Source organism: Talpa occidentalis, unplaced genomic scaffold, assembly GCF_014898055.3.
Source record: "Talpa occidentalis isolate TD23 unplaced genomic scaffold, MPIMG_talOcc4v2.1 talOcc4.11, whole genome shotgun sequence".
NCBI classification, from domain to species: domain Eukaryota; kingdom Metazoa; phylum Chordata; class Mammalia; order Eulipotyphla; family Talpidae; genus Talpa; species Talpa occidentalis.
In genome coordinates, this window is record NW_023601104.1 from 27,079,236 (window position 1) to 27,092,057 (window position 12,822).

Here is a 12,822-nt window from a genome sequence, read left to right on the forward strand (position 1 = left end):
AAAAATACAGTCAGCACCAAGACCCAGTTTCCATTACATCACTGTTTTTACATTTTAATGGCCATTTGAACATTGCAAATCTGAGGGGTAAACAAAAAAATATTTTAAGGCAAAAAAGGAGAAAGTGAAGAAAAAAAACTTGGAAGGAAAAACATCTTCTTTGCCTTTCATTCTTAGCGTTAAGAAATATTTCTAAGAGCTCCACTGGAAAGTGTATTTAGAATATTCTGGTCCTCTGTTAATGGTATTTAAAAAAAAAAAAAAGAGCAAAAAACCTAATGTGTGTTTTTCAAAATTCTTTGATTCTAAATCCATTCAGTTATAAATCTGGGTTATTACTTCAAAAGCTAGATCCTGACTTTCCTAAAGTGATGCAAAATATTCAATCCCAGGCCAAGAAAAATCCCAAACCAACCAACAGAAGTCAAGGAAAATTGAATACAGAAGCTTTCAACTTGAATTATTCAGGTCCAAGGAAATTAAGTCTTTTATCTTTCCTCCCTAGTTAACTTTTAAACCATTTTAAATACTCTGCCCTAAATACTTCCAAATATGATCCAAAAGTGATCAAATTCTACTTTATGAGCTAAAGAATATAGATAATCAGTTTTATCTGGACTATTCATATCCATTTCATTCATGGATATTGGAGAATACTGATTATATTATGTCTATTCAAATCCTTCTAAAGTATCATGGGAGGGGCCTCCCTTGTGGCACAAGGGGTTAAGACACTAACCACAGCTACGAAGCTAACCACAGCCTCTGCAGCACAAATTTGATCCCCAGCAGGCCAGGAAGCAACCCACATGGCGCAGCAGATCTCTCCTGACTCGCCCGCTGCTTCCCTCAGCTGTGTACTTGGGTCAATCTGCCTATTCTGTTTCCCACTCTGTCTCTAGTGAATTACCCCCCACACCTCTGGCCTGTACCCCAGGTCTTGCATGCATAAATAACTTTAAAAAAAATAAAGTATCATGGGAAAACCTTTTTTTAAATTTTTTTTAAAGATTTAATTATTTATGCATCCAAGAGCTGGGGCATAGGCCAGAGATACGGGGCAGGGGTGGGTGGGGGGAGGAGGAGAGGATCCACCAGAGACAGAGTGGGGAACAGAACAGGAAGACTGACTGGAATACACTGCTGAGGTGAGCAGCAGGTGATACAGGAATGGTCTGCTGCGCCATGTGGGTTGCTTCCTGGCTGCCTGCGAATCGAACTGGTGCTGTGGAGGCTGCAGATTGCTTCATAGCGCGGTGCTTAACCCCTGTGCCACCAGGGAGGCCCGGGAAAACCTTTTTGATATTTTGTTTAATTTAACTCTAAAATCAATCGTCATGCCAAAATGCTCCTTAAAGATAAGATATCCTCTATGAAGAAACTATAAGTGATGATACTTCTTTACTAGTACACACATAAAACTGAAATGGGAAAATACAATTTATGAATTAGTTAAAATGGAAAACAAGCCTATATATGTGACAAATAAAAAAGCTATGTAGACACATCTGATAAACAGAAAGGTAACACCAATAACAGTCCTTGAAGAGCTAACTGTATAGAATGACAACCACCTTTTGGAATGTTCTTTTGACGGGATGAAAATATTTTGCTATACTTATTTTGTGTTTTTCCATGACCTTCCCTCATCCACATACTTCTTCCTTTGGCACACAGTAAATCTAAAGCCATGAAGTCTTTTTTTTCTTATGTGGATTCAAACCTAAAGCAGCACATTCACATGCATTATCAGTGGAGTCATCTTTTGGACAGCAACACAGACTGGAGGTCAGAAGTCTTCAGTCCTGCCTCCTCCGGTTCCTTTCATGTCATCTCCATGTTATAGCATCTCCACTCTATGGAGAAGAAGGGCACCGTTTAGTACAGCGGTTCCCACAAGTGTGGTCCCTGAGCCTCTTTCAAGCAACAAACGAGGTCAAAACTATTTTTACAATAATTTTTATCACAAGAAGTAGAGTTTTCCAGAAGCTACATGACATGTGATAGGGTAACATACTGAATGCAGAAGCAGAACTGAGAATCCAGCTGTCTTCTATTAAGCCAGACATAAAAGAAATTATTTGGAAAAATAAAAAAGAACATCATTCTTGTGGTTTTGTTTTGGAAAATAGTTTTTTCCCATTACATTATGTTATTTATGTTGGGGTGCAATGGGCCTATTATTATTTTATTTTTTTTTTTTAAAGATTTATTTATTTATTTAATTTTTAAAGATTTATTTATTTATTTATACAAGCACTGGGTACAGTCAGAAGCGCGGGAGGGTGAGAGAATTCACCAGAGCCAGAGCGGGGAGCAGAGCAGGCAGAAGGACCGAGGTACACTGCTGAGGGGAGCAGCAGGCGGCAGGAGAGGTCTGCGCACCATGTGGCACCCTCCTCTGGTGGCCGGGAGCAGCCAGGGATCGAACTGGCGCTGCAGAGGCTGGGGGCAGCTTCGCAACCCAGTGCTCAACCGCTGTGCCACCGGGAGGCCCATTATTATTTTAAAACAAATATATTTTACTTTTTTTTCCATCTTCAGTTCTAATAGGGCAAATATCAATAAATACAATTCACATAAACAAAAGCTCTTGAAGGTCCCCCATCTTTTTTAAAAGCACAAAGGGGTCCTGAGACCAAAAAGTTTGACAACCAGTGATTCAGCACAATACCTGGCTTACAGTAAATGCTCAATATAACACCTTTGGTAAATTGATTGACTAAAGGGTTTTAATGATGTTTTTCAAATGTGCAAGAGCCTCCAGAGTTCAATAAGAAGATCAGTATAGACCCTTGAATGACCATCTTTATGTTCTCTGTGTCTGTTTACCAGGTGATTTTTAAGAATGTAGTAAGAATAAAAAAGTGTAGAGCAATTGAAGATACCAGGTAGGTAAGGTTTAAGGTACAGGTAAAGGCAAGGAAAGGGAATGTCCATGTAGGTATTGGTACAATTGGGTTCTATGAGTATTTGAGTATCTATCCTATCACTTCTTTCTCATTTCAGAAGTAGAATATCTTCTATGAATTCATAGAATATGTCCTTCCAAAAAGGTTTATGAGAATGTTGTACAGGAGGCTAATTAAACTATGCAACATCCTGCATGCTTTAAGTACATAGATTCCTACGAGGTCATGAGGTCATCTGTGTGGACCAATTAATTAATTTTAATGGTTCCATGGCTGTAATGTTTCTGTGCTTCTTCTAGTTTTCTTTCTGATAATTTATTTGTCTTGCAAATCCATTTGGGCAACACCTACTTCAAAATAAACTTTTCCTGAATTCTACTTTCCCAGAAAAGATTAAAAATTCCCTCCTCCATCTTACATCTGTACCTTATACATGCCTATGGCTGCACGTAGGACATGCTATTCACAGTACTTATTTTCACTGCTCCCCTTCGTAGACAAAACCCACACAAACTCTAGCCAGTCATCCTACAGATGCATAAGACTAGTCCCAGAATTAAATAAGATGCAAAAGAACAATAAGGCAGTGATGAAATTTCACCTGTTTCCAACCAGCTAAAATTCTAGCACGTCTTAGTAATGGTAAGTTTGTCTTGCCATGATAGTGAAGGAAGAGCAGGCCACTTAAAGAGAGCCCTCCCCTGAAAAGACATCTTCTGGAAGAACATTTAGCTCTTTTCATCCTTCTGAAAGGATACAAATTGCAAATGGTATAGGCAAGAATTTCAAATGATAAATTAAACCAAGGTAAAAACTCACAAGGCACAAAGCAGTACTAACGTGAAAAACAGTCAATTAGCAGAAAAAGACTGGAGAAGGGAGGAAATCTAACAATCTGAAATCCTTATGCCACATCAAAGATTTTATTAGAGTCATGCTCTAAAATCACTCAGACTTTGTTACCACTTTTTAAGTGACATGCCTATCAGCAAAGAACACACATTTTCATTAACAGAGCAAAGGAATAATTTATATGCCCAGGGTTGGCTTTGGCTAAGAAATGGGTAAAGTATGTCATTTCCATGTTTACTTTGAAGAGTGAGGCTATATGATAGGGATTAAGATGTTGACCAGAATCTAATATGGAAGAGAGGTCTGTATACCTCCAAAAGAAGAGGGCAGTATCACGTGGAAATTTGACATTGGGTAACCAAAAGCAATCTAATCTTATGAAAAGCTACAGAGAGTAAAGGTCTTGAAGCATAAACAGCTTGTCCATCCTTACAACCATCCAGTATAATTGGATGTGTATCTTTTTGTTAGACTAGAAAATAGCAATTTATTTCTCATTCATTAGTCTCATTTCAAACCACCCTTATCAGATGTTTCAATTATCAGACTCCAAGGTCATCTAACACCCAGTCATTCTGCAGATCTGTTTTCTTTACTCCATTATAACTCAGTTTTCCTCATTAGTGCTAGAGTCCTCGCCCAGGGGGAAATCTCACTATGGAACCACAGAATGTTAGAGCTGAAAGTCAGCCCAGAAATTGACTAATCTAACTCCATCCACTTTAGGAAAATGAAGGCTCAGAGAACTCAAGTTTCTTGCCTGGGGTCACACAGCTAAAGACTGTCAGAAACAGGCATGTCTCCTACCTCCAGTTCCATGCTGTTTCCACCAAAGCAAAGCAAAACAAAGATATATAGATGCTCATTTGGAAATGTGCATTTGGACAAATTGCTAGCCCTAAGCACCATTTTCTCCCGACATAAATAAAAGCAATGCCTTCCACCTGCCACCACCAGCCTGGGAACATCTATGGAGTGTGCATTTATTCCCTGGAGCTGACTGCAGAAAGATGGAAGACAGAGCAGCACTGTGAAGCAGCAGTGCTGATTCTAGGAGGAAGCAGTTAGAGTAAGCCAAAGCACAGGACTGAAAGTGCCCACGGGAAAGTTTAAGGAGAAATGGGATCTTTGCCTAGCCTAAAGAGTCTCCCAGAAGAATTTGTTGATTTCAAAGGGGAAAATGGTGACTACATAGTGGAGAAGCCTGACAGACTGCACCTTAACTAAGGAATGGAGCCTCACAGCCTTGGAAATAGGGAAAGTTAGTATCATGTTCCACAGATAGGATGTGCTGAGAAGGGCACCTCACCTCTGCAATTGTCCCCCAAATCCCTGGCCTCCACTTAATCACGAGAAAACTCATAGTCTGAGGGACATTCTACAAGGTGTCTAGCCAGTGCTCTTCACAACAGTAAAGACGATGAACAAGGAAAAATCAAGGAACTAGCTCAGGCTGGAGGAGAGACTAAGGAGACAGGGCAACTACAAGCAAAAGTGGATCCAGGGTTGGAGCCTGGAACAGAAAAAGGGCACTGGTTGAAAGATGGGGACATCTGGATATGGCCTGTTGTTGGGGTGGTGGCATCATGCCAATGTTAATTTCTTAACTTTGATAACTGTACCATGAGGATGCCATGGGGCACGTTACTGTTGGGTGATCTAGGTGAGGAGAGGAGAGAGAGCATTGTGCTATCTTTACAACATTTGTACAAAACAATTTCACATTAAAAAAAAAAAGTTTCCTAAGTGGCTCATGGATGGAGACAATGCTGAAGATCTTCCAGCCACCCCACTACACCCTCTTGTGAAAATCAGTCATTTTTCCTGTTTTCCCTTGCAAGCACCATGCACATGCTCCCCTCCCTTCCCCATTTATTCTAATTATTTGGTTTCCTTTTTAAATAGCAATGTTTTGAGGACAGAAGCCACTGCTAAAAGCACCTAGTCCTGCCTTTCACAAAGTAAATGCTCAATTAAAAAATCTGTAACTGAGTGAATGAGCATAGTAAATAGCCCCAAATCTCCCTTTTCCTGTCTCTTCTCCCTGAAATTATGTCAGACATACTTGCCCTGTCTAAACCTGTCCTTCCGTAGAATTCAAGAGAAGGTACTCCCACATCCCTCTGCCTCGATCCCCTTCCTCATCTGGGGCTGACCTGACACAGCCACCTCCTGCTAAAGCCACAGCCCACCTTCACAGAACTCCCAAACACACTTCTGAACATCTGATGCTAGCCTGCACCTGCTTCCTCCTGGTGTGTTACCTCGTTCTGCTGCATGTGCTGGTTTTGTGCCATCTTTCCCACTCTCCACGTCAAAACATACAAACTGTTTCTTACTACTTGTCTGTCTCTTTACATCATCCAACACTGCACAATGCCCTCATCCACTAAATGCCACAGAAACAAATGCTGTTTAAATGTTCTTTGCCTACACTGCCCTTCACCTCCTTCTCAGTCTGGAAAAATGTTAGCATCTTCCCAAGCTTCCTGTGTTCTATCACCTCCTCCAGGAAGTCTTCCCTGGAGGCCCCTCAGTGTCTGCCTTAGACAAGTCTTAGGGAAGTCTCCTTCCTCTCAGAATGTATTACTTCCTGCTCTGTGATAGCTATAGGTCTGGTACATAATTCTTTCTCAGTACTCGTAACACTGTTTTAATTATCTACTTACACATCCATCTCTGACTATAACAGGAGCTCCTTGGGAGTAAGTAACTTTGCTTTATTTATTGTGTATCCTGAGCCCCTAGGACAGTGCTTGGCATGTAGTCAGTGACAGGACAAATGTTTACTGAATCAAAAGAATGACTGTTATTCCCATTCCCTGGCTCCTTCTACCCAGGAACTCAGGAGAGGCAAACGTGTGGAACACGTAGATGTTACCTAAAACAAATGAACTGCAAAGACAACCCTCAGGTCCTTTTTATTATTGCAGGGATTTGAAGCCTTAGCACACTGACTGAACATAAAGTGATTATCGCCGATACTCTGATTTCACTGAGTCTTTTACAGCAAACTAAATGCTATTTAGCCTCCAGACCTGTTGATCAGGCCTTTTCTTATTTCCCTGCAAGCATTAATGCTCAATAAAAGGGATAGGAGATGGATTTAGGCAATCAGCTCAGAAGGATCTCCAATGACACAGGGGTCACGCCAGTATCAAGAAGTGAAATCTGCCCAGAATGTTCTCATCAAAACTGCATCTAAGCCAGCTCGGTGCTGGAGTAGTTTTCCTCCCTCTCCCCTAGAGGCAATGCCTTGGGATGGCTCCTATACTTTGGCTAGTGGCACTGTCGCCCTGTTGATCCCCCAAACTAGAAACCTTGGGTTTGTTCGCTGACTTATCTCTCCCTCAGCCTCCCCAACTAAGTGAAAAACCTCATGTCACTGATCAACAACTGAAAAAACCTAAACAAACACTGGTTTCCATCCTTCATCAGGACTCAATCCTAACCTTCACCCCCTGGCTAGCTCCAGGCCACCTTTATCTGTGCCTTCCTCTAGTAGGTCTAGTAGTCTCAACTCCTCACCAAGGCCCCCAGGGCCACACCACAGGGAGGTCTGCAGACACACTCTCTCTCATCTTTTAGCACACAAGCACCTTGGATACCTGGAGATGTGCAGTACAACCACACTCATTTCCCTTGGAACCCATTTCCATGACCCTAAAAGCTCCTATATATCCCTCACCACCCAACTCTGATGTGCATTGTTAACCTTCACCCCAGGAAAAACACAAACACATAGCATTTCTCATACTGAAGTTTTCTCTGTGGTCAGCCCCAACTAGAATGTGGAGGTTACCCATCCATGAATTATCTGCAGTGCACAATCTGTTGGTTGAATTTAATCATGAACTTGTATCATTAGTGTTTTCATTGGCATATGTGATCTGGCTTTGACTAAACTGCAAGCATCTCCTTCCTCCTATCTTCTAGCACAGCACCCCAAATTTGTGGCTGACATAAAAAGATGTGTTGATGAGTGAGTGAAGGGTAGAAACCACTCTGGACCAGGACTTACCTGTGGTTCTCAGCCCCCACGGGGCATCATCAGAATCGGGTGGGAAGGGCACTGGTTCTACGGATTCTGATTCACAGGTCTGGAAAGAGTTCCAGAAATCAGACTCGTTCACTAGTCATCTCCCTCCCCCTCTGCCAGTAAACTGTGCTGCTCCCCAAATATAAGAATCACTCCTTCACACTGTGGGTGTGAGGAGCTCAGGGCCTGCCTACCCCCTGCCCTCCAAGCTCCCTCTCTCTTGGGTGAGAGGTCAGAGGTGAAGTCCGAGGACTCTCTGAAGAGAATGTTCGGAGCCCTCTATGCCGCTTCTCGGGAACTGGCTCTGAGAGGTGATTGTATCTAGAGAGCACGCAAACTACTTATCTGCTCTCTCCGAAATGCCAGCGAGTTTGAAAGGCACTTTGTCCAATTAGAAGTGGGAGAAATATTCATCCTGTCCGTGACAGAGATGAAGTGCTTCTTTCAAAAGCAGCGGTGGCAGCCTGCCAGGTTTAAGAAGTCCAACTATTCCACACCGAGCCAGTGGTTATTAATTAGTTTTATTAGTGGCAGGTCTTTAATGCGAAATGACAGAGGGAGAGAGCGAATATCCCCGTCACTACTAAAATACAAATTGTCCGGATTTGGGTTGTGTTGTTCCCCAACACGTACAGGCGGCCCGCCAGGCCCAAGTGGGGAATGGAAAAGGCAGCCAAATGCCTTTCTGCAGAGTTCCGGACTATTAATGGCATGACAAAGAGACTCGGATACTTACCTCAGGTAGCTCTCTAGGGGAAAATCCACCAATTTTAATTATCAAGGAGGAAGCGCCTCCAAGGGGATGACAGGGAAATCTGAGGGGAAAACCAAAGCAGGTGGAGGGAATGGGGGGAGGGGCGACAGGAGGGCCTTCCACTGTTCCACAGGCCTCTGCAAGAAATGAGCAGAGAGCAGCACAGGACTACTCTGTGGAGAATTAGTCTTACACTGTCAACCTGTTTTTTATGACCATTAATCACATTTGTATTTATAAGCGCTAAGACAGGATAATCAAATCTCATGCTTCAAAGCATATGTTTATCACCACAGGCATAAAAAGGAAGGGAAAAAAGTTTACAAGCCTGCACTGTTGGCGAGAGCTGCTGTTTATCTGGTCGCTTCCCTGAGGCACCCTGGGGGGCTCTGGAGTACATTCTGTGAGGAAGAAGACAGGACGGCCCAAGGTCTGGCTTTGTCAATGTTTCTACCTCTTTGTGCACTGGTGCTAAGGCAGGAACTTGAAAGAAGTCCCCCAATATCCTCTGCTCCAAAGATCCTGTCACAGCTCTGAGCTCCTTACCTCAAAGTATACCAGGCCTTCCTCTTTCGTCCCATAAGAGAGGACACTGACAGGCTCTATGAGACCCTTTCCCCCCACCCCACGCCTTTTCTTTTAGCAGCTTGTATCTCCATGTTCCCCCAACTACCCAAAAATCAAACCCCACACAGCCTATCCTTTGAAGAGGTTTTTCCCTACCCCACCCATCTGACCAGCTTGCCTCTAGGCCAGACCAGATACGGGGGACCTTTTTCTGTCAGATAGTAAATATCTTAGTCTTTGTAGGTCCGACAGTCTCTTTGGCAACTACTCAGCTCTGCTGTTCGAATTCTTGGTTGGGATCAGCCATAGACAATATCTAAACTAATGGGGCCAGTAAAACTTTCTTTATAAAAACAGCCAGTGGGCCAAGTTTGACCTCTGCTTGTAGTCTGCTGATCCTTAGGACTTCAAGTACTAAAGAGTTCTGCAAAATTAAATGGAATATTTTTAAAATTCAGATAGACAATGTTTATTTGTCTTCCCCACAATAGCACAAACTAACTAATATCTTAGAAGGAAGCATATCAGCTAAAATTTTGACAGTAACTTCCATACATCATGTGGGTAACAAAGATTGAGAGATGATCATTACTAAAAAGTTAGATGACAAAAATCTTTCACAACCTGAAGTCCATGATGAGGACAGGGCAGGAAATCAAAGTGATCCCACCACTCACAAGTTAACAGGACATCTCAAAATCATCCGAGGTCACATTTCTCTCGGGAGAGTCCCTCAAGTAGTTCAAAACACTTTTTAATGAAGATAGGACACCATGTGCTAACTTATGCGTAACACAAGTCAGTGTGAAAAAGACATCACAGTGATCAGTACAAATTGCTGATCTTTGGAGTACTCACTGAGAACAGAAATAATTTACAAGCCCATCAGAACCAAAGGCACTCCCAACCGAGGCCCAGATTTTCTAGAACAAGATGAAAAAGGACATATCACCAGGGACCGAAAACAAGAGTAAGGAGAAAAACAAGAGCAAGGAGTCCCTGCTTCCTTTGATGCCTTGCTGGGTGATAAGCAGAAAGTCACTGAACCAAAAAGCTGAGGTCCAATCTTTGATTCTTTAGTGCTAACACAGAACTTACATATTTTTTTGAATGAACGAATGAATGAATGCATCCAATTGATGTCATAAACAATTCAGGAATGAATGTTGGATAGTATTTGCCTTCCTAGTGTAAGAAAAGGGTGAAGGTACACAACGCATGGCCTCTACATATAGGCCCTCTATTTGCAGGTTCCCCTCAATATCCCTGTGCCCTTGTCTTGGAGAAGACTGTCTCCAGCCTTCTCATCTAGTCTCCCAGTTCACAACATATCTGTACTGGGCAATTAAAAAGATGATGGAAGGAGTCCATAGGGGTAGCATAATCTCGATCGAAATCCCAGCAAGAAGGAGATCTGTAACCAAAAAGGGACCAGGAACAAATGGCAGAACTGATATTTGTAATTATTATTCCAGTATTGCTTGTGGTGGAAAATAAAAACACTGCAAAAAATTCATCATCAATAGGGATGAATAAATTAATGTGTACTATGGGAAATTTTGTGATTTCTAATGAAAAGAATAACTGAAAATATATTAGATTTATAGTTGCTGACTTAAAGAATGAATTAGATTCATAGATACTGACTTAGAGTTCATGATACATTTTGAAATTTATCTGTTCCTTCCCTCAAAAATGTGAAGTTAATTCTCACACATATCAGTGAAATGATTTTCTCGATTTGTACTTTGTTCAGAAGAATAAAAACAAAAACAGTGTGTTCTCCTTTAAGAATACTGGTATGCTCAGGCCTAAAATTAAGAAACACACACAAAAACAGCTTTAGCGCCTCACTTTACAAAGGGTGTTTTCCTATTGACAAAAGAGAGGTCAATTGAGCAATTCCCTAAATTGGAGCATTTGACAGGGTGTGCAGAAAGCTTGATGCTTCCTGAAACAAAACTGGCATGAACTTTAAAGAGACATCTGTATAAGGTGAATCACCTTTTAAGCATCAGAAGATGCTTTTGCTAAAAAATATAGTTATGAAAAACAGGTTACATAAAGAATTCAAGGGAGAATACACATACACACACATGATTAATCCCAGAGGGTATATTACAGGATGCTTGTACGTGTGTGTGTGATTTTATATAATTTCTACAAAATATATACATTTTGTTTGTATACATGTATTCTATTTTCCTGCTGGCTTCCATTGAAAATAAAGCAAACACCTGATTGATCTTCAATAGCTCCTTAGCACCATAGTTTTGAGATTTTTAGCATTTCAGCTGAGAAATTAATGGTCTATAAACAAAGACTAAATGCATCAGGGAGATCTTTTGTATATTTGGGTTTTCATTGGGGAAGCAGTGTGGTGTAGTGGAAATAACATAATCTTTAGAGTCGAAGAGCCCTTTGTTGAAACACTGGCTCTACTGCTGTGGCTTTGGGTGAAGCTCCGAGCCTCTGTTTCCTCATCTAAAAATAGGAACAGCAGTGCTTCTCTTGCACAATCATCATGCAGCGTGGAAACACTAGACACAGAGCCTCTGGTACAACTCTTAGCACCAAACACGCATTCAATAATTGTTCCCTACATTGTTAATTCATAAATTGATATTTCCCAAAAGAAATCACATCTATTGTCATCTTCTCATCGTAGCAATACAAACAAAAAGTAGAAATCAGTTCAAAACAAGGGCATACCTAAGAGTTGAAGGCAAAAAGTGAAAAGGGAAGATGATACCACCATGTGGCCCCTTTTCTTGTTCATCAAGATGTGTCCTGGGACACTACAAGGCTGGCTGGTGAGTATTTAGGCTGTGCTCAGCCCACTGAGTCCAGCCCAGTGTTGGGCAGATAAACACCCTGTCATTTTTCTGAAATACTCATCTTCTCCTTCTACCCTGTCTTCCAAAGGAATGGAGGGAGTGACTGCTTACCTGATCTCTCTCTCTCTTTCCACACAAAAACCATAAAGTGGTACTCAGCAGACATTACACAGACAGTAACCCATGGACACGCCCTGGGAGCTCTAAGCCAACTCTTTGAGCAAGGCAGTTTTTGCAAGACCCCTGGTGCCTATGGGTTTGTCCATGAATTCTGCTTCCCCACATTCTGGAGTCTTGCATCTGTTCTGAAAACCTGGCAGCAAGAGAATATTTAAAACCCAGGTCTGCAGAGCGTTATAAGATCTGAATGCCAAATACGATTGCCATTCAGGCTTCACTTCTCTCAGAAAAGTCTGCCTAGAATGACGATAACAACTGCAGCCTGGGCTCAATCTAAACCTTGTTTAATGGCGCACGAGATACTTAGGTTGATAGCCAAGGGATATGTGCTGCTTTGGGGGGTTTGCTCTCTGTAGAGCATGTTGTAAGCAAACAGAGGTTAGGTCAGCGTGCGTCATCCTTAACCAACACATTGCTATTTAAGTAAGTGCTAACCTGTAGTTTCAGCAATTGTGATTTATTGAGGATGGTGGTGTGAATAATGCCGAGAACTTGACCATTGGCCTTTAATTTCTCTCATTTAGACAGGCTACTCTTCCATAAAATAGTCATTCTGTAAATTAATGTGTTTTATTTTAAAAGTGACACATTACACTAGCTTGTACTTAAAGGCAAATTACTCTGGATTGCTGATTTCCCAACCAGGCTAGAAGGGATCTGCCATATTCCACCCAGAGTAGA

The 12,822-nt window shown here is 41.7% G+C and overlaps 1 protein-coding gene across 4 annotated transcripts in view; it reads right to left on the reverse strand.

Moving 5' to 3' along the window:
- The window catches only part of RORA (RAR related orphan receptor A), a 672,136-nt gene that overhangs the window by 649,159 nt on the left and 10,155 nt on the right, over nt 1-12,822 (reverse strand). The window lies entirely within an intron of this gene.